Here is a 22,148-nt window from a genome sequence, read left to right as displayed (position 1 = left end):
AGGATAACGTTCTCCTCTCTTTGTATTGTATTGTATGTTAACCGGGGACCTATAAACGACGGAGAGGCTCCGTCCCCTCCGCAGCCGCAGTGGTTCGCAACCCCACGACGACTACCTCAGTCCATTTGACCCCTCCGACGCCCCACACCGAATCCAGGGAACGTCTCACTCCAGACGAGTCTAACCCCTATGTTTGCGTGGTAAGAGTATAGCTCAAATGGCTCTGAGCACTATGGGACTTAACTTCTGAGGTCATCAGTCCCCTAGAACTTAGAACTACTCAAACCTAACTAAGGACATCACAAACATCCAGGCCCGAGGCAGGATTCGAACCTGCGACCGTAGCAGTCGCGCGGTTCCAGACTGTAGCGCCTAGAACCGCTCGGCCATCCCGGCCGGTGTACGCGTACGTGGAGAACTTGACTGCGCAGCAATAGCTGACAAAGTGTAGCGGAGGGCGGGCTCTCCTCACCTTACTCAAATCTATAGGAGAAACTCTGCGTGACGAGCTAGTGAATACTGTTTCTGCTGTGCTGTTCAGAAAAGAGCGTTAATATTACATATAGATAGGCATAACTGTTGATGAGGTGGCACAGCAGACTGAGTGTATGGTGCACCAGACTGCCATAGCCAAGATAGCTGAGCATAAAGTGGACAAATAAAACTGCTCAAAAAGTTTGCACTACTACCATTTTTGACTTGAGGAAACCGCTATGTACAGATAGTGTCTAGTGGAGCTAAGAGTACACTTGTGTTTACTGTGCAGCTCAGTAGAGTGAGTGGAATATTTTCGTGACGCCTTGTAGAAAAGAGTGAAGACGACCTGGTACCAATGAACGAGTCAGGGACAGAGTCCCACAGGCTCGGCAAGAAGGTGGGTCATTCATGTTTAGGGTCAGTGATACGTTCGGACGTCAGACGCCTCTGATCATTCTTAATTTGAGAAATATGAAGTATCGGGAAGCATCCGATAACGTATTGTACAGCCCCCCATTCAGAAATTCAGCAATAGGTTCGTCCTTCAAGACGATCATGTACAATCACATCAGATCTACTATGTGAACACTTTCCTCCTAGAGGCATGAATCGATCATAAGGAATAGTTCGCGGTGTGTGATCAGGTGAATCCGATTGAGAGAGCTCAGCTAAGGGACTGTCAGCAGCTCTCAAAATTGTAGCGTGTCAACGCATGGGGTGGAGTAACATGGCACTTGGTGTTACCCAGCTGGAGATTTTGATGTGAAAATGGGCACTTTCCAACAGATTGCCTTTATTTTAATTGGTATTTGTTTTTACTACATTGTGCAAAAGTGTCGGGACCTCAAAAACCGTTAAATTCCAGGGTGGCAGTCTGACGACAGTGTGTGCAGGCCGATGGATTATGTACAACCAGCTCCCTGGTGATTGTGCAATCAGAAGATCTCAATCAGCAATAACAGTCCTTATTCACTAAGATACTCGTACAGATGCTGACGGCAGAGACTTTCTGGCGCACATAGTCACCCAAACTGTGCGAGTATGCAGGGAGACAGCCATTCATAGCCTAATTGGTCTGCCAACCCGTCCAACTGTGTGTGGACACCAGTGACTGCTCAGCGGACCCTACCTGCCTGCGCTGCCGGATTATGGGCTGGCAGATAGCGATCGGGAGTAGCAGGTATAAGTCCACCAGTGGAGCCGACGGACCCTGACCACACCGCGGACTCATCGCCCATACAAAGGCGGACGAGCCTGTCAACCAAAAACAACAATACGGTTGTTGTGGCAACATGCTTTTGTGCAGACCCGTTTGCCTGTTTGTGATGATGGATCTACACTCCTGGAAATTGAAATAAGAACACCGTGAATTCATTGTCCCAGGAAGGGGAAACTTTATTGACACATTCCTGGGGTCAGATACATCACATGATCACACTGACAGAACCACAGGCATATAGACACAGGCAACAGAGCATGCACAATGTCGGCACTAGTACAGTGTATATCCACCTTTCGCAGCAATGCAGGCTGCTATTCTCCCATGGAGACGATCGTAGAGATGCTGGATGTAGTCCTGTGGAACGGCTTGCCATGCCATTTCCACCTGGCGCCTCAGTTGGACCAGCGTTCGTGCTGGACGTGCAGACCGCGTGAGACGACGCTTCATCCAGTCCCAAACATGCTCAATGGGGGACAGATCCGGAGATCTTGCTGGCCAGGGTAGTTGACTTACACCTTCTAGAGCACGTTGGGTGGCACGGGATACATGCGGACGTGCATTGTCCTGTTGGAACAGCAATTTCCCTTGCCGGTCTAGGAATGGTAGAACGATGGGTTCGATGACGGTTTGGATGTACCGTGCACTATTCAGTGTCCCCTCGACGATCACCAGTGGTGTACGGCCAGTGTAGGAGATCGCTCCCCACACCATGATGCCGGGTGTTGGCCCTGTGTGCCTCGGTCGTATGCAGTCCTGATTGTGGCGCTCACCTGCACGGCGCCAAACACGCATACGACCATCATTGGCACCAAGGCAGAAGCGACTCTCATCGCTGAAGACGACACGTCTCCATTCGTCCCTCCATTCACGCCTGTCGCGACACCACTGGAGGCGGGCTGCACGATGTTGGGGCGTGAGCGGAAGACGGCCTAACGGTGTGCGGGACCGTAGCCCAGCTTCATGGAGACGGTTGAGAATGGTCCTCGCCGATACCCCAGGAGCAACAGTGTCCCTAATTTGCTGGGAAGTGGCGGTGCGGTCCCCTACGGCACTGCGTAGGATCCTACGGTCTTGGCGTGCATCCGTGCGTCGCTGCGGTCCGGTCCCAGGTCGACGGGCACGTGCACCTTCCGCCGACCACTGGCGACAACATCGATGTACTGTGGAGACCTCACGCCCCACGTGTTGAGCAATTCGGCGGTACGTCCACCCGGCCTCCCGCATGCCCACTATACGCCCTCGCTCAAAGTCCGTCAACTGCACATACGGTTCACGTCCACGCTGTCGCGGCATGCTACCAATGTTAAAGACTGCGATGGAGCTCCGTATGCCACGGCAAACTGGCTGACACTGACGGCGGCGGTGCACAAATGCTGCGCAGCTAGCGCCATTCGACGGCCAACACCGCGGTTCCTGGTGTGTCCGCTGTGCCGTGCGTGTGATCATTGCTTGTACAGCCCTCTCGCAGTGTCCGGAGCAAGTATGGTGGTTCTGACACACCGGTGTCAATGTGTTCTTTTTTCCATTTCCAGGAGTGTATGATCGGGTCTATCGACTCGACTGGCAGACCTCTACCCGCTAGGCTTGAATGCTGCCTGCCAGCTCACAATCTGTAAGTGCAGGCAGTGCAAGCAGTCGGCAGTGTCCACACACAGTCGGACGGGTCGGCCAGTGGGATGGGTCGGTGGAACAGTTGGGCTATGAACGGGTGTCTGAAGAGCGCTTCAACCTAATGGCAGCGCCTCTTGTAGTCTTGCAGATGCGAGACTGACGTCAGGCCTGCATCAGGTGGCAGACGACTGTTGGACAGCTGGCCGCTCCCAACGGTCGGCCAGGGTGTATGGTGCTAATGTGTAGGCGCTTGGAGATGGCCATACTCTAGATGCTGTCACACTGAATGTGGTCCCATCTTGGTGGCACCATCTCATGCCCTGTTACCATCAGGTCGAACAGCAACTAGTTAATGGTGCAGCTAGACATAGTCGAAACTGACTACCCCACATAGAACAAACAGTTGCATGGATTATGTTCAGAGTTAGCAGTAGTGAAAGACAGGTTTCTGCTAGTGTGTAAGGGCGAGTACTTACTTTTACTCTTGCTATGTTTGTTGTCACAGGGCCCCACCTTTGGTAACGTGGGCGACCAAAGCTGTGCAACGATGAGTCATGGTATGAAGAAATACAGCTTCCCAAAGAGCGCCATGGTCTTGTACTATACTGCACCAGGCATATTTCAGCCCCAGCAGCAGGTTTTCATAGCCAACGCACTTGTCCACATCTCCACGGGTTGTGAAGTCTGCCACAACAATTGTAATGTTGTTGTTGTTTCATAAGACTTATTCTTCCAGTCCCTGATCCCCTTGATCTAAATCCAAACACATCCGTAAATACACAGGTAGCGAAATTATTTTTCGAGCAAGTTATGAATCTCATACCCAGAAGTCCATACCAGCTCCAAGCGTTGTGTGCCCTCCTGAAAAAATACCTTGGAAGACAACGTTGTTATAATAAAAAATTGGAACCACAGTCGTTTATACAAGATTCTTTTTGGGATCAAAGGCAAGAGGTTTTTATATTTTTATAGGGCACGGAAAGATGCTGATGCCTCATACAAAGGAAGATGAGTGTTCAGTCCAGTTCATGTTTTCATCTGCTGTTATTCCTGTACTCTTCGTAGAGTCCGAGAAATTTATGTTTGTCCCATTTAGAATTAAAGAGTGTAGTGAAATTGAAATGACGGGCTAATATGCCTAGAATCACCTACCAGAAGAGCTTGGATTCTGCATTGCTTACGCTTTAACCCGATATTCTGTATCTATTTTGACTGAGCACACAGGTCGGCATTAACATTCCTAATATCTATATCTAATATACTCGATTTTGCACTTGAGTATAGCCTCCTCAGTCCTTATGTGGCATGTACGCTACGTACATTTCTTTTCCTAACTCAAAGAATAAACTAAACACACTGTGGCTGATTGTAGCATATACGTTACACCACTGCTATCAGTGCGTCATTTGTTTTCGTTTCTGCGATTTCCCAGTAAGTGGCAACATATGCTTAGCAAAAACTGTTTATAGCACTGTCAGCATGTCGTTGAGGAATAAAGTTAATTTGTTTGTTTTTAGGAATTTTGGATTAGAATGCGTTAAGAACACGCCCACGCTGTAATATGCTACTGTACCCTTCGCTATCGAATAACTGTTTCTTTACTCACAACAATACAGCGGCCGGCCGGGGTGGCCGAGCGGTTCTAGGCGGTACAGTCTGGAACCGCGCAACCGCTACGGTCGCAGGTTCGAATCCTGCCTCGGGCATGGATGTGTGTGATGTCCTTAGGTTAGTTAGGTTTAAGTAGTTCTAAGTTGTAGGGGACTGATGACCTTAGAAGTTAAGTCCCATAGTGCTCAGAGCCATTTGAACCATTTTGAACCAATACAGCGATATAGCAACGACCTGTACTGTTTTCATAATTTTAGGCGTTTAATATTGAGTTTTACTTGCTTCATATTGAGTCTTCTGAGTACTGGACATGTTCCAGTTTTTTCTAACATAAACTGTATTCACTTTGAACATGTTCTAAAATTTTGGTAAATTACATAACTTTCTTAACTTTAGTCTTTTGGTCTTTTTTTGTAACAAAACAACGACTTGACCAGCAATACAAAATTTTCATTCATAAAATGTAAGCTCGTGTCTGCGGAGGTTAACTCCAAGCAGTCAGCACACACGTTGTATTTACAAGAAGGGCAGCGGACCTAATTCTGAGTCCTGTGGGGTTGCACGATACTACGGATTTACATTGTGACTTCATGGCCCCTGATATGACCAGTCCTTGACAAGACATCGGGTACAAGTGAAACTACTATACCGTACTCTAAGAATTTAGGTTTCTAAGTACCAGTTAGTGGAAGCAGTGTTACCGAAAGAGGTTGCGCAGTGGTTAGCACACTGGACTCGCATTCAGAAGGAAGACGGTTCAAACCCGCGCCCGGCCGTGCTGATTTAGGTTTTCCGTGATTTCCCTCAATCTCTCCAGGCAAATGCCGGGGTGATTCCTTTGAAAGATCACGGCCGATTTCCTTCCGTATCTTTGAGACAATCGGGGCTTGTGCTCCTTCTCTAACGACCTCGATGTTGACTGGACATTAAGCCCCATTCTTCCATTGCAAGCACTGTTGAAAACTTATCTCCAGTGCTCAAATCAGACACCTGAATGATTGTCTTTATCCATGACTGCAGCAGTGCATTGTATCTGTAGAAAGCTGTATAAAACACTTTAATTATGATGCAAGACAATTTATCCACGGTGCAGTTATCACCATAAATCGTATCTGAATTTGTAACCGAATGTTATGCATCACTTTAGTTTACGAGGTATGGAAACTTAGACCGTTTCTGTTTATAGATCCCATGTTTACACTGAACTTTATCTGTGTCATTCCTGCTTCACGCTGCATCTTTTCCAGAATATAAGGGCCTTTGGCCTCCCCTATGGTCACTCGTATGCCGTTAATGTGCGCAACTTTAAGTGTGTCGCTTACATGATGATGACCTGATGCAGAATAGTTTTCTCCATGACCTCTTTTGTTTCGTATTCTAACGCAAAGTCGCGACAGCACTTTATCCGATACATTACATCGAGGCAAAATTTGGAAGCGGTGAAGTTATAACTATCGGAGATCGTTGTTTTCGTTTTATGCTTCGCGGCAGAGTTATCTTAATGCTTCTGTGTCAGCGACCAGCCTAACACTGAAAAATAATCGCCATATCACACGAAAGACTAAATGGAGCATGCACGAAAGCGACAAATCTAATCGAGTACCGATACACAGCTTCAAATAATACAAAACACGTGCATAGGCGAAATACAACATTACCATGAACAATATCGCATTCGGTAAAGCAAGTGAGTCATATTCGTTTCCATTTAAAGCTTTAAATGCATATTTTTCAAATTAATGCTAATGTCATTCTATCCATCTCGTATGACAACTTCTGCGACAAAATTTCTACATCTACATCTACATTTATACTCCGCAAGCCACCCAACGGTGTGTGGCGGAGGGCACTTTACGTGCCACTGTCATTACCTCCCTTTCCTGTTCCAGTCGCGTATGGTTCGCGGGAAGAACGACTGTCTGAAAGCCTCTGTGCGCGCTCTAATCTCTCTAATTTTACATTCGTGATCTCCTCGGGAGGTATAAGTAGGGGGAAGCAATATATTCGATACCTCATCCAGAAACGCACCCTCTCGAAACCTGGCGAGCAAGCTACACCGCGAAGCAGAGCGCCTCTCTTGCAGAGTCCGCCACTTGAGTTTGTTAAACATCTCCGTAACGCTATCACGGTTACCAAATAACCCTGTGACGAAACGCGCCGCTCTTCTTTGAATCTTCTCTATCTCCTCCGTCAACCCGATCTGGTACGGATCCCACACTGATGAGCAATACTCAAGTATAGGTCGAACGAGTGTTTTGTAAGCCACCTCCTTTGTTGATGGACTACATTTTCTAAGGACTCTCCCAATGAATCTCAACCTGGTACCCGCCTTACCAACAATTAATTTTATATGATCATTCCACTTCAAATCGTTCCGCACGCATACTCCCAGATATTTTACAGAAGTAACTGCTACCAGTGTTTGTTCCGCTATCATATAATCATACAATAAAGGATCCTTCTTTCTACGTATTCGCAATACATTACATTTGTCTATGTTAAGGGTCAGTTGCCACTCCCTGCACCAAGTGCCTATCCGCTGCAGATCTTCCTGCATTTCGCTACAATTTTCTAATGCTGCAACTTCTCTGTATACTACAGCATCATCCGCGAAAAGCCGCATGGAACTTCCGACACTATCTACTAGGTCATTTATATATATTGTGAAAAGCAATGGTCCCATAACACTCCCCTGTGGCACACCAGAGGTTACTTTAACGTCTGTAGACGTCTCTCCGTTGATAACAACATGCTGCGTCCTGTTTGCTAAAAACTCTTCAATCCAGCCACACAGCTGGTCTGATATTCCGTAGGCTCTTACTTTGTTTATCAGGCGACAGTTTTTGTTCTTGAATAAAATAACACAGTAACAGACATATTTCTTCTTTCTATAATCGTCTAGTAAGTTCATTATTACGACAGAGTTTAGCACGTAACATTAACATGTAGCTAATGATTATTAACCCTGGAATACTATGGTGGAGAATTGTATTTTCCACTCATTTTCTTTTTGAATGCTTCTGAGATATGGCAGGCACTCTGTTACTTGGATTTCAATATATTTTTCGGCAGGCAGGCAGACATGTATCCAGTAGGAAGTCTAAACTTGTTTAAAGTACTTTTGTTTCTCATTAGCAGCATTGCTGAGACACCGCCTACCTTAGTACATTGTTACTGTAAGTATTTATTTCCGCATTTCTATTTTGTGAAGTTTTCTTACAGTTACAGAAAACTGTGCTACTGTTCCATCAATAATAACAGTATTAATAATAATAGAACTAATAATTATGCAGGTCTAAATATCTTTTTATATTATCGATCGGATTCGCTGAAAATTGTCTGAGGAAAATTATCAGATGAGGAGATTCGCTGGATACTTTACTGTAAAGATGAAACTATACTGAAAGAGGAACAAATATGGAGGCAACTGTGACTGTCATGTTGAAGAGGCTGTGGTAGTTGATGATAAAGTGATACTTTGGGAAAATAACCTGATGCTTGACCTCTACAAATCATCCCAAAGTACAATACTGCTAGAGCTGGACTGTTTGTTATGTTTCACCCAGAAAGAGCGACAGGCAGGTAACTGTTAAGTGTGAGAAATTGATCAGATTTATTTGCAACATTCGTGTCTTTATGCTTTAATTGCAGGTAAATTATCATGTAAAACTTTATTTCACTATTCATTAGGCTTTAACAATTATTTCACAGTAAGAAAACACGAACTTTCAACATTGGAACAGTTATTTTAATTATTTTGAAAATTGGGGTATACAGTTCCCCAGTACTCTGTTTAAGGGCAGTGCCCTTAAGTATAGTATTGCATGGCTAACATACGTCTAAATCGTTTTTATTTTTGTTATACTGTGCTGTTTGTAGTTACGACTTTACATGTCTACATCCTTCTAACCACCTACTGGTTTGTGGCGGCGGGTACTTTGAGTACCAGCGTCACTTTCCAACTCTCCTGTTCCAATCGGAAATGGTAAGCGAGAAAAAAGCTTGTTCACAAACCTCGGTGTGCGCTCGAATCTCTATAATTTACAGTCATGGTCTTTTCACACGATACACGGGGAAGCACGTAAAACATTACTTGGCTTTTTTTAGGAAAGTACGGGTTCGGAATTTTAACAGTAAAGTGATTCACAACACCTCTCTTTTACCGCTTGCTAATTGACTTCAATGAGGCTTTCGCGCTTACTAAACAAAGTTGTGATTTGTCGCGATGGTATTTTTTATATCTCCTGTACTTCTATCAATGTTACATGTTACAAGTCCCAGACTGACGACCAGTATTCAAATATTAGTCGGAGTTTCGTAAGCTAACTCCTTCGTGAACCCACTACACTTCCTGAGGATTATTTCAAATCAGAATTTTTACTGAATAGTACACCTTTAACACGTCTAAAATAATGATCAAGGTCTCCAAATACATCTTCATAACGCCTGAGAATCGCGAAGAGAAATTTTCAAGGAGTTCCCACATGAAACAAAAAGTGAGGATGTTATCCAGAGCGCAGTGCATTCGACAGCTTTGTAGCAGAAAAGCGTAATACATTTACCGACACATAAGATGGTTTTTCCCAATGAATATTAGGAATATTACGACTATCTGGATTTGAAAAAATAACTAAACAATGTACCAGAAGCAAGCAGTTCCTGTAGTACTGAAGTATAAATGAGTATGCAGTAACTAAAAGTACTTCAACTCGCCCTAGCATTAGGACACCCGGCAATATAGACTGAAGAGCCAAAGAAACTGGTACACCTGCCTATTATCGTGTAGGGCCCCCGCGAGCACACACAAGTTCCGCAACACGATGTGTCAAGGACTCGACTAATGACTGAAGTAGCGCCGGAGGGAAATGACACCATGACTCCTGCAGGGCTGTCCATAAATCCGTAAGAGTACCAAGGGATGCAGATTCTTCTGAACAGCACGTTGCAAGGCATCCCAGATATGCTCAATAATGTTCATTTCTGGGGAGTTAGGTGGCCAGAGGAAGTGCTTAAACTCAGAAGAGTGTTCCTGGAGCCATTCTGTAGCAAATCTGGACGTGTGGGGTGTCGCAATTTCTTGCTGGAATTGCCCAGGTCTGTCGGAACGCACAATGGACATGAATGGCTGCAGGTGACCAGACAGGATGCTTACGTACGTGTCACCTGTCAGAGTCGTATCTAGACGTAACAAAGGTCACATATCACTCCAACTGAACACGCCCCACACCATTACAGAGCCTCCATCAGCTTGAACAGTCCCCCTACTGACATGCAGAGTCCATGGATTCATCAGGTTATCTCCATACCCATACACGTCCATCCGATCGATGCAATCTGAAACGAGACCCATCCGAGCAGGCAACATGTTTCCAATCATCAACAGTGAAATGTCGGGGTTGACGGGCTTACGTGAGGCGTAAAGCTTTGTGTCGTGCAGGGTTGGCGAGTAGCTCTTCGACTCCGAAAGCCCATATCGATTATGTTTCGTTGAATGGTTCGCACGCTCACACTTGTTGATGGCCCAGCATTGAAATCTGCAGCAATTTGCGGAAAGGCTGCGCTTCTGTCACGTTGAACGATTCTCTTCAGTCCTCGTTGGTCTCGTTCTTGCAGGATCTTTTTACTGCCGCAGCGATATCAGAGATTTGATGTTTTACCGTATTCTTGATATTCATGGTACACTCGTGAAACGGTCGTACGGAAAATCCCCACTTCATCGCTACCTCGGAGATGCTGTGTCGCACCGCTCGCGCGCCGACTGGAACACCACGTTAAACCTCACTTAAATCTTGATAACCTGCCATTTTAGCAGCAGTAGCCGATCTAGCAACTGCACTAGACACTTGTTGTCCTATATAGGCGTTATCGAACGCATCACCGTATTATGCCTGTTTACATACCTTTGTATTTGAATACGTATGCCTATGCCAGTATCTTTGGCGATTCGGTGTAGAATCGATGGCTTTTTACAGTTCGTTTTTTAGTAGTTTTGGCAAACATAGCTCCACACCGTATATACATTAAAGAAATGACATGGACAAAATATACAGGGTGAGTCCCCTAACGTTACCGCTGGATATATTTAGTAAACCACATCAAATACTGACGAACCGATTCCACAGACCGAACGTGAGGAGAGGGGCTAGTGTAATCGGTTGACACAAACCATAAAAAAAATGCACGGAAGTATGTTTTTTAACACAAACCTACGTTTTTTTAAATGGAACCCCGTTAGTTTTGTTAGCACATCTGAACATATAAACAAATACGTAATCAGTGCCGTTTGTTGCATTGTAAAATGTTAATTACATCCGGAGATACTGTAACCTAAAGTTCGATCGTGTGTATCGGAGAGCACCGAATTACGTAGGTATCCAAAAGGAACGGTGATGGACCTTAGGTACAGAAGAGACTGGAACAGCACATTACGTCCACATGCTAACACCTTTTTCTTGGTCTTTTTCACTGGCGCACATGTACATTACCATGACGGGTGAGGTAGACGTACACACGTGGTTTCCGTTTTCAATTACGGAGTGGAATAGAGTGTGTCCCGACATGTCAGGCCAATAGGTGTTCAATGTGGTGGCCATCATTTGCTGCACACAGTTGCAATCTCTGGCGTAATGAATGTCGTACACGCCGCAGTACATCTGGTGTAATGTCGCCGCAGGCTGCCACAATACGTTGTTTCATATCCTCTGGGGTTGTAGGCATATCACGGTACACATTCTCCTTTAACGTACCCCACAGAAAGAAGTCCAGAGGTGTAAGATCAGGAGAACGGGCTGGCCAGTTTATGCGTCCTCCACGTCCTATGAAACGTCCGTCGAACATCCTGTCAAGGGTCAGCCTAGTGTTAATTGCGGAATGTGCAGGTGCACCATCATGCTAATACCACATACGTCGACATGTTTCCAGTGGGACATTTTCGAGCAACGTTGGCGGATCATTCTGTAGAAACGCGATGTATGTTGCAGTGCTCTCCGATACACACGATCGAACAGCGGAGGAGTGATACTCAAGCGTCAACTTTAGGTTACAATATCTCCGGACGTTATTAACATTTTACAATGCAACAAGCGGCACTGATTACGTATTTGTTTATATGTTCAGATGTGCTAACAAAAATAAGGGGGTTCCATTTAAAAAACGTAGGTTTGTGTTAAAAAACATACTTCCGTGCATTTTTGTATGGTTTGTATTAAACAGTTACACTAGCCCCTCTCCTCACGTTCGGTCTGTGGAATCGGTTCGTCAGTATTTGATGTGGTTTACGAAATATATCCAGCGGTAACGTTAGGTGACTCACCCTGTTTTAATTCAAGTAAAGGTGTAAGAAAAGATGAAGGCTTATTTATCTCTAGTCCCCTTTAACTTGGCGCTTCCGTGTATGATGGCCATTTTCACAATCGCAGTCTTGAGTACCGCTGAGCTGAAAAATCAGCAGACAAGAATGTGCGCTGTCACTTGTCATACCCCTCCCTCCCGAGTCTTGGTACAACTAATGCAAAACGTCTCTTCCTAGGCTAAGGAATCTGTAAGAGCCATAATGAATAGAGGGTGAATCGCTTGAGACTCCCACCCAGACACGTCTAGAACGGAAGGTGCTATTGACGTGCTGTTTTCACTTAAAGGAAGGCGGTGACCAACGTCCAGTGCAGACGAGAAAGAACACTTGGTATCAATGTGAGAACTGTCCAGCGCATAGTACACGGCGTTCGACAGCTTCTTGTCATCGCCGACTGCCTCTCTATAGCTGGATCCGACGAAGGGGAGATTACGTTGGCCAGCCCATTCACTATGTTTGACTGCCTTAGATTTATTTTCGCTGGGAAAGTTACGAGATATAATTTACAATGACATACCGATTACACTAGACGATATGAAACTATGCATTATTGCTGCGTGCGCTGAAATTCTGATGAAATGCTAGAACGTTAACATCAGCTTTTACATGTGCAGACTGGAAGCTTGTTCTCAAAATGTTGATCGGCATTCTGAACACCATCCGTGAGAGACAATTTCCTTTCTTTTCAAAATCCAGAGCATTAGTTAATTCGCTTTCTTCTTACGTTAGTGCCGATACAGTGGAGCAGGCAACTGGCAGTATTTACTATTCTCAGACTGAGGTAGCTCGTGGACTATTTTTACTAAAATCCTGATGAAAAAGCCCTGAAATTCTGATTTTCTACAGTTCCATTTTGTAAACGCCGTTACACAAAAAATTTGATTTTCTAAAATAATGCACACACTAGTGTGGGCTGCAATTGTGTGGTCTTGGTTACATTTCCTCTAAGTTGAAACAGCACGCTAATAGCACCTTCCGTTTCTTAGATTTGGCCGAAAGCTTTCGGTTATTTTCCCTTTATAATAAGTTTGACAACAAAGTACTCTGAGTCAAGTTGAGTTTTCCTCTGTTGAATGGTGGAAAATTTATATGTACGCCTACTACCTGCAGAGAAAGGGCGATGAGAATATTTGCAAACAACCGAAGGCAACGAAGTGAGAAGGGTTTGTAATTCTCCGTGAGCGCTGTTATACAATATTTCAATAGCCTGAGCGGGGGCAATTACCCAACTCCGTCTCACAAATGCAATCTCCATTACTCGGCCAAGTACACTAATTGCGTCCAAGAATCCAATTAGCACGCCCTGTTGCAGCACCAAACATAAATACTGAACTAATTTACCAGACGCCCTGCGTTTCTCTTAATGTTGCAGAAGGGAAAAAAAGGGATCCAACTCGTATCTCATGTTGTTTACGCCCTTGATGCTTTTGCGAGAATTCTTGTCGCGTTGTCGTTTCACTATCGCAGTTAATAAATAATAAAAAATGAAGCAACATGTATTTCTTGTTTACGTCTGTAAACTATGGAAACACGCTGAAGAATCTTCAGGGACGTGGAGGAAGTAGAAGTAAACACCAACGGACGAGAAGAAACCTTTAGAAATTTAATCTGTGTACAGTATTAACAATAAACTACCAGGATGCTACTATTTGTGCTTACGCCAGTTAAATATAACCACATAAACGAGAAAAGGAGCAGTTAATGTGAAAAAGATGCTGTATTCTAAATATATTTAATAGCTCCTATTAAACTTCCTTTTTCCATTGGTATATTTTAGTTTCAATATAGCTAAAACGATACTATACTGCAACGCCTGTGTTGTAAAGAAGTACACTGTAATGTTTCTCCGCGAAGGAAAAGGCACTGCGGCGACTACAGACGTCATGAAGTACATTAAATGAGTTCGCAATTACGAATACGGACAACAACCAGTTGTATAATGGAGTGACGACAGTGAAAATTTGTGCTGGACCGGCTATTTGTACAGCACACACGACCAGGCCCAAATCTTCATACAGTGAATCCAAAAAGTATTCGTCTAGTTGTAATTTTTTTTAAAAAACTAGATACATGTCACGTGAAAGGAAGAGAACATAAAATGTGAACATCCAGTCATATGCAACGAACCTTGGTAAGTCATTTTTATTGATGGACAAGGAAATAAATACATCCATAGGGATAACAAATTTGACAAAATGGAGAATTTATTCAAAGGCTACTTCAAAAAGTATTCGTCCACTCATTTTTTTTTTTAATTTACAATAATTTCAATTACATGATTTCAATTACAAAAATTAATATTTAGCAGGGTTTCCCTTTGCTGCTATTACTGCTTGTAGTCGTCTGGGCATCGACTTGACGAATTTTGCGGTCAGAGAGGCTGGAATTTTGTCCCATTCATCTGGAAGTGCTTATTTTAGGTCTCTCTTGTTAGAAATGTGTCTTTTCCTGATTCTGTCTTCCAGTACTTTCCAAAGGTGTTCAATAAGATTGTCTGTGCTCTGAGGAGGGGTGTTAAAGATGTTTTGGGGTATTGTACAGGAGCCACAGCCTTGAATTTAGAGCCGTATGCTTTGGTCCGTTATCTTGCTGAAAAATGTAATTTCCTTGCAGACCTAATTTTTCGGCGCTAGGATTCAGGTTGTCCTCTAAAATGTTGATATACATATAGTGATCCAGTGTACCTTCTGTGAAATGTAATTTTCCAAGACCTGCAGCACCCATACAGCCCCACACCATCAGGGAACCACCACTGTGTTTAACCGTTAGCACAAGATTGCGTGGCAACATCTCCGCATTCTTCTTACGCCAAATCATTCTACTGCCATCCGACCCGAATACGTAACATTTACTGTCATCAGAAAATAGTACTCTTTTCCTTTTTGAATCTATGTTCCATCGCAAAATGAAGACATGTCTTTAGATTCTGTTCACTGACCAAAATTTTCTTGCACCCTACCCGCCCGTGATACCCATACGTTTTGAAGGTATTTGGCACATATCTTCTTTCTGCTAGACTCTAACTCCCCAGCCAACTTAGGAGTGCTGATTTTAGGTTTCTTCTTCATTTCCCTCATGATAAATCTCACGTCTGCTTCAGTCAAAGTGCGAGGTCGTCCGGTACGTGGTTGGTTTCTTAATGATTTTGTTGCACAAAATCGGCAAAATCGATCTATTATCGACTGAACCGTCGATCTAGGTCTACCGACTACTTTAGCAATCTCGTAAGAAATTTGCACTCATTATGTAACCGCGGAATAAGTTTCCTTTCGATCAGCGTCGTCTCACTACCCTCATGGCCCATGGCGCTAATCGCACTGTATCGGCGCCGTTCAGAACCACAACAGGCGATAGAATGGGGCCGCATACAGTTGACTCTAGTGTGTGCCGTGAGTCACCGTTATAGTTAAATCACTGCGCGCAGTGGACGAATACTTTATGAACTAGCTCTTGTATCACATTTTCTATTTTGTTAACCTTGCTGTCGATTTGGATGTATTTTCTTTCATTGCTTTTCAACAAAAATGACTTACCGAGGTACTTCTCTTTAGATTTTGCATACATTTGTTTTAATGCTACACAGACTTTGTTTCCTAAGAGATATGCAGCGAGACGAAAACTTTTTGGACTCACTATATGTCGTCGTTCACGCATCACAACATGAACTCGTACACGCATTCCGTAATCCCGTAGAGGGTAGAACAGTTTTAATAAAGTCGTTGTAAGCATGCATGCATGTCCGAAGCAACATTGAATCGTAATTCTGAAGAACACGTGCACTGCAATATCGTATGCACGTGCCATACGAGGCTGCAACTTTCAAGTAAAATGTCCTCTCCCTGTACGTGAGCCGGCCGAGGTGGCCGAGCGGTTCTAGGCGCTACAGTCTGGAACCGCCCGACCGCTACGGTCGCAGATTCGAATCCTGCCTCGGACATGGGTGTGTGATATCCTTAGGTTAGTTAGGTTTAAGTAGTTCTAGGTTCTAGGGGACTGATGACCTCAGATGTTAAGTTGCATAGTGCTCAGAGCCATTAGCCATTAGAACTTGTACGTGAATTATATAATGTGTACGAGTGCAAGTTATGAAGCATGAACGACGGCACATGGAGGTATGGGTTTGGCCGTGGGGCGTGCACGGGTAGCCTTTGTTAAGACGACCGCTCGCCTCAAGTAGGAAATCCGGGATCGAATTCTGGTCCGGCACAAATTTTCATTATAGTCATTCCATTAACAGCTGATCGTTATCCGTACTCGCAACTGATATACATTTCATGTAGCTAAAAGAAACTTCAACCCTTTAATCCAGAGAAAGAGATAATTTATGGAAAGAGTCGAAACTTAGCTGACTTTTTAATTTCTTTTGAATTGGTAGCCACTCAAATTTCTTGCTTTATGTTAGCTGCTAGCTTCTTCAGGATCTTAGGACAAGAGGACGTGGTTTCATTTCCGACATCAGACAACCTAATTTTTTTTTTTCAGAAACGCACATTATTACAGAGTAAATATACTGAACAGTGACTGTAAATTCCAAGTAAAAATAAATATACAAAATACGCGAAAACACCGTCTTTACGTCAACACAGATCACTAAATTAGTTTTCAGGAAAGTTTATATTCTACGAGCACAAAATATAATAGTCAATGAACAGCAATCGATCCAAGCTAAGATCACGAGCGAATATCAGTGGATCACATTAGAAACACACTCGGTAGAGAAACGGACTGCACTACTGGCCATTAAAAATTCTACACCACGAAGATGATGTACTAAAGACGCGAAATTTAACAGACAGGAAGAAGATGCTGTGATATGCAAATGATTAGCTTTTCAGAGCATTCACACAAGGTTGGCGCCGGCGGTGACGCCTACAACGTGCTGACATGAGGAAAGTTTCCAACCGATTTCTCATACACAAACAGCAGATGACCGGCCGTTGCCTGGTGAAACGTTGTTGTGATGCCTCGTGTATGGAGGAGAAACGCGTACCATCTCGTTTCCGACTTTGATAAAGGTCGGATTGTAGTCTTTCGCGATTGCAGTTTATCGTATCGCGACATTGCTGCTCGCGTTGGTCGAGATCCGATGACTGTTAGCAGAATATGGAATCGGTGGGTTCAGGAGGGTAATACGGAACGTCGTGCTGGATCCCAACGGCCTCGTATCACTAGCAGGCGAGATGACAGGCATCTTATCAGCATGGCTCTAACGGATCGTGCAGCCACGTCTCGATCCCTAAGTCAACAGATGGGGACGTTTACAAGACAACAACCCTCTGCACAAACAGTTCGACAACGTTTGCAGCAGCATGGACTATCAGCTCGGAGACCATGCCTGCGGTTACCCTTGACACTGCATCACAGACAGGAGCGCCTGCGATGGTGTACTCAACGACGAACCTGGGTGCACGAATGGCAAAACGTCATTTTTTCGGATGAATCCAGGTTCTGTTTACAGCATCATGATGGTCGCATCTGTGTTTGGCGATATCGCGGTGAACGCACATTGGAAGCGTGTATTCGTCATCGCCATACTGGCGTATCACCCGGCGTGATCGTATGGGGTGCCATTGGTTCCACGTCTCGGTCACCTCTTGTTCGCATTGACGGCACTTTGAACATTGGACGTTACATTACAGATGTGTTACGACCCGTGGCTCTACCCTTCATTCGATCCCTGCGAAACCCTACATTTCATCAGAATAATGCACGACCGCATGTTGCAGGTCCTGTACGGGCCTTTTTGGATACAGAAAATGTTCGACTGCTGCCGTGGCCAGCACATTCTCCAGATCTCTCACCAATTGAAAACGTCTGGTCAATGGTGGCCGAGCAACTGGCTCGTCACAAATGATAACGTTTAGAAATTATGGCCGCACAGACAGTGATGCACTCACCTAACTATTCCAATGGCTGGAAACAACGGGCGGGCAATAAAACATCAAATCATCTCCAAGAATAAATAAAGAACCCTGTATCGTTGTAACTGCCAGAGGGATTTATTTAACATCTCTGTTTGATTACTCTTTACTGATGCCTCCCTTTATTTTAGTTTCGCTTTAATTGTTAAAACATTGCCTGCTGTCAGTATCGGTTTTTAAATGTGACATTTTCCTCGCGCACGAGAAGTTTCGGAAAATGATTCCTGCGTGAAGTTGTAGACAAAATTAGCGGCTGCTCTGTTTCACAGCCGCCTGTTTTCAACGAGGACTGATTTGGTTCTAACCAAATGAAATGAAAAGCATACAGCAGTTCTAGGTAGGATGTAATCGTGACTGTTATGAGACGATTTTGATGATGGCGTCCAAATCGCCTTGATCTCGCAGGTTTATTTCTTGCACGAAAAAAAAAAGCCGCTTTATCACGGGAACAATCTTCGTATACCGAGTCGGTACACGCCGCTATATTAGCGCCGTCCACGTGACGGAGAGCGCAGAATACAAGTACGAAATGAATGGCCGAGTAGATAGAGTGCCGATAAAGTTCCAGGCTCATGATCGGTACGGCTCTCGTGGATTGTTCCTGATTTACGTTTTCCGTGTCTGGTGGAAATTACTGCAAACGAACAGCGCAGTGTCAGCTCTTTTTCCAGTGATTACCTATTCTGATTAATGCCTGTCTCTCTGCTGGTGGTGGTTGCGACCGTTGAACGCAATCCTATGATCCATTTTCCGGCCGCATTACCCTTAGCTGTCCTCACTGGAAGTGATTCCAAAAGGGTGGCAAAAATAGTTGATACAAAAACGAGAAATGAAACCAGCTGTAGATATCCAAGACTTGGCAAGCGTTTCTCAGATCGTGGTTCGATAGTTAAAATAAATTTAAAAAGCAAAATTGTTTTGCGGGAGGCTTTTAAAATATAAAAAATATAACCAACTGCGATCTCTGAGCCAAGTTTGCTAAACAGCAGCAAGAACAATATATCGTTATTGTTTCCTACCGCGTCCTTCAAATTTTTGCTCAATCCGTACGCATCGTAAAACGTAAGTAACGTCAAAGTACTTCCACTTTCAGATATGATGAGTGTATTAAATATAACACACCTCGGTATTGAAAAAAAAATAATAAACTCAAATCAGAGGCGAGATAAATATTTCTTTAAAATCGAGCATTTTTCCTTAATGCCCAACAAGATATGAGAAAAATGAAAATTTTGGATAAGAAAATACACGTTTAAAGATCACGGTCAAAATGTTACATTTCTCAGGACACAATTCAATAACAGAGGTTGAGTTACATTTGTAAACTTCTACAATAGTCTAATTTCATCACAGTGCATAAAAAATGTTTTCAAATAATTCTAAAAGGAAAGGGGAAAACTTCTTGTGTTGGAATTTAAAAAAAAATCTGGTATTGTCATGAACCTCAATATTTCGGAGACAATGCTCAGATCTCCATACCGTACGATGAACGTGTCGTTAGTGAAGTTGGCTGCACTGATTTCTGTTGAACTGTTGGCAGCAAGCGGGCGTGAATTATTTTTTGAGAAATCTGCTGGAGAAGGCACTGAATAGTAAATAATCAGCGAACTGAACAGTTAGCGTGTCTATCTCAGAGACCTTACGTCAGACTCAATGAGAAGCTACGAAATACTGAAAACACTGAGGGTGGTGTATCGTGGAAAATTTGAAATTAAATGTAAGAACGACAGCAAGTACCGTCCAAGGGAGTTGTCATTATAGACCCGAGCCACACAGTACATAGCAAGAAGTCAGCTTCACTGGGGTCCAGTTTACTCCTTCAAGTGAAATCAGAAACCCTGTAATCCACATCGAGTCTTGTTTGTCCGCCACTGTGCAAAAAAGTAACTGTATGTCTGTGACGAATCTATTATTGACTGGTCGTGTCTTATTCTAGGTGACTGGTCTATAGACCACCAACGGCTTCCACGAGCATGAGTATAGTATTTCATGTCATTGACCCAAGTCACTTGCCACACAATAGAGGCTTTACTTTAAATTCTCTGGTGGTCGTTACTTTCGGACTCCGTAATATCAAGAGAGAGGGAAATCGCAACTCCCACGACAGCTAAGAATTGCAACATCCATAGAACCTACAGCTTCTTCAAGGAGTGAATGGACTATCACTTTCACGTAAACATTTTGATGCATAATAAAGAGTGTGACTGATGAATATTAACTTCAATCCAACCAACGCAGTGGTAAATTTATTTCAGTAGAGTCCAGCTACTAGTCACAAGTTCAAAAGTGCTGTAAATCATTTTCACTATGTTATTTCATTTCTCATACAGAAATTGTCTAGTGATCTCCTGGCTATCGTTATTCGGTACTATTGCAATTAAAAGTCAAGTCAAGCAAATTTAGCCTGGAACATAAATGTTACCCAGTACAAGGCATCATACAAGGTGTCATACAACACTGTTATTAAAATTTTAAAATCATTCTTGAGCTTTCAGAGTTGACACCCTTGACAGCCATTCCACTGTTACATCGCTATTGTGGAACTTACTGCCAATGGCTTGTTACTTTCAGTCTACCAGTCGCATCAGGGGCAGCACAGCCAAACAAGTGATAGTAATCTGAAACATCTTTCATACAGGTGAGCATCTAAGTAATTCCCCCATATCAGTTGCCTGTTAATCTGTCAATGATATTTCATAACAAAGTCCTCAAAACTAAGCTGCATACTCATGCATAAATATAAAACCTGACAGGCGCTAAAGGTGATCCATCATACGTTTATAGCAGCAACCAGTTGAATAAAATTGTTAATCCAAATGTTGTTATTGATTATATTGGTATAGCACTATGCTTTTCGCACTTTTCCTGCCGTCTGGTGCCCTGTTAGCTTAAATCTAACACAAAATACATCTATATGCTATAATCTGTTGTACATTTGAAACAGAGTGTACATTCGTGTGTATGTCTGGGATCTCCTCCCAAACCCTGGGTTTGATTTCAACCAAATTTGGCACAGAAACGGCAGGCCTCATGAGTATCAGCACTGTGGTGTTTATAACCTCCTAGCTCCAACAGGAGCAGAGATACAGGCAAAAACGTGTTTTTTCCCACCCCTAGTATGTTTTGTGGGAATAGTGTCAGCCTGCAAAGTGAACTAGCTTTGCATGGCAGCCTTCATGTCAGGCCAAGAAACCATTTTCTTGGCCCCAACATGTAGGCTGTCTTACATGTCAGGCATGTTGGGTTGAAATAGTATTGGCCTGCTTTATCAACCTGATTTGCATGGAGACCTAGATGTCAGGGCCAAGTCAATGATTTTCAAGTTCCTGATGTGTAGCCTACCATGCATGACAGGCATGTTGTGGGCATAGTATCAGAATGCTTTACTGAACTGTGTTGTAGGGGCTATATATGCCAGTGAGCATGGCAGGCGATTGGTTGAGATGGACTGGGGGAGGAATGCCCAGAGTAATGGGGAGGAGGAAATGGAGAGAGAGGGGGGGAGGAGGGGGAGATGCATGAGTCAGGTGTAAGGTGTGAAGCGGTAATGGGGCGATGGAAAAGGAAGAGGCAGAGTTGAAAAGTAAGAGTAGAGGAAGATATGGTCAGAGTGAGGGGAAGGAAGGTAGGGTGAAGGAAATGGACAGAGAGAGCGGGTGGAGGAGGTGTGTTCAGTATATGTGTTGAACATGTACATGGGTTGAGCCACAGGGAAAAGGCTAGTGTAAAATAAAATACATTTTAACTACATGACAAAGCTGTTTGCTTGCTGTTACTTATCTCTGTTCTTGGTTTAAACTGAAAAGATTTAGCTGTTTCAACTGATGCTGCAAATTCAGTATAAGCATTATTATGTATTAGTAATGTTATGTGACTTCAGGCTTCAGAAAGGGCAGTTGCAGATAAAAAACAGAGAAGCAGGAATTTCACAGTCACATTGGTAGACTTCAGCATG

The 22,148-nt window shown here is 43.8% G+C and overlaps 1 protein-coding gene across 1 annotated transcript in view; it reads right to left on the bottom strand.

Annotated features, from left to right (window-relative positions):
* LOC126095428 (uncharacterized) overlaps positions 1-22,148 on the bottom strand; it is a 1,192,014-nt gene that overhangs the window by 614,794 nt on the left and 555,072 nt on the right. The window lies entirely within an intron of this gene.

The sequence above is a fragment of the Schistocerca cancellata genome, chromosome 8 (genome assembly GCF_023864275.1).
Source record: "Schistocerca cancellata isolate TAMUIC-IGC-003103 chromosome 8, iqSchCanc2.1, whole genome shotgun sequence".
NCBI classification, from domain to species: domain Eukaryota; kingdom Metazoa; phylum Arthropoda; class Insecta; order Orthoptera; family Acrididae; genus Schistocerca; species Schistocerca cancellata.
This window is presented reverse-complemented; position numbering and strand designations above follow the sequence as displayed.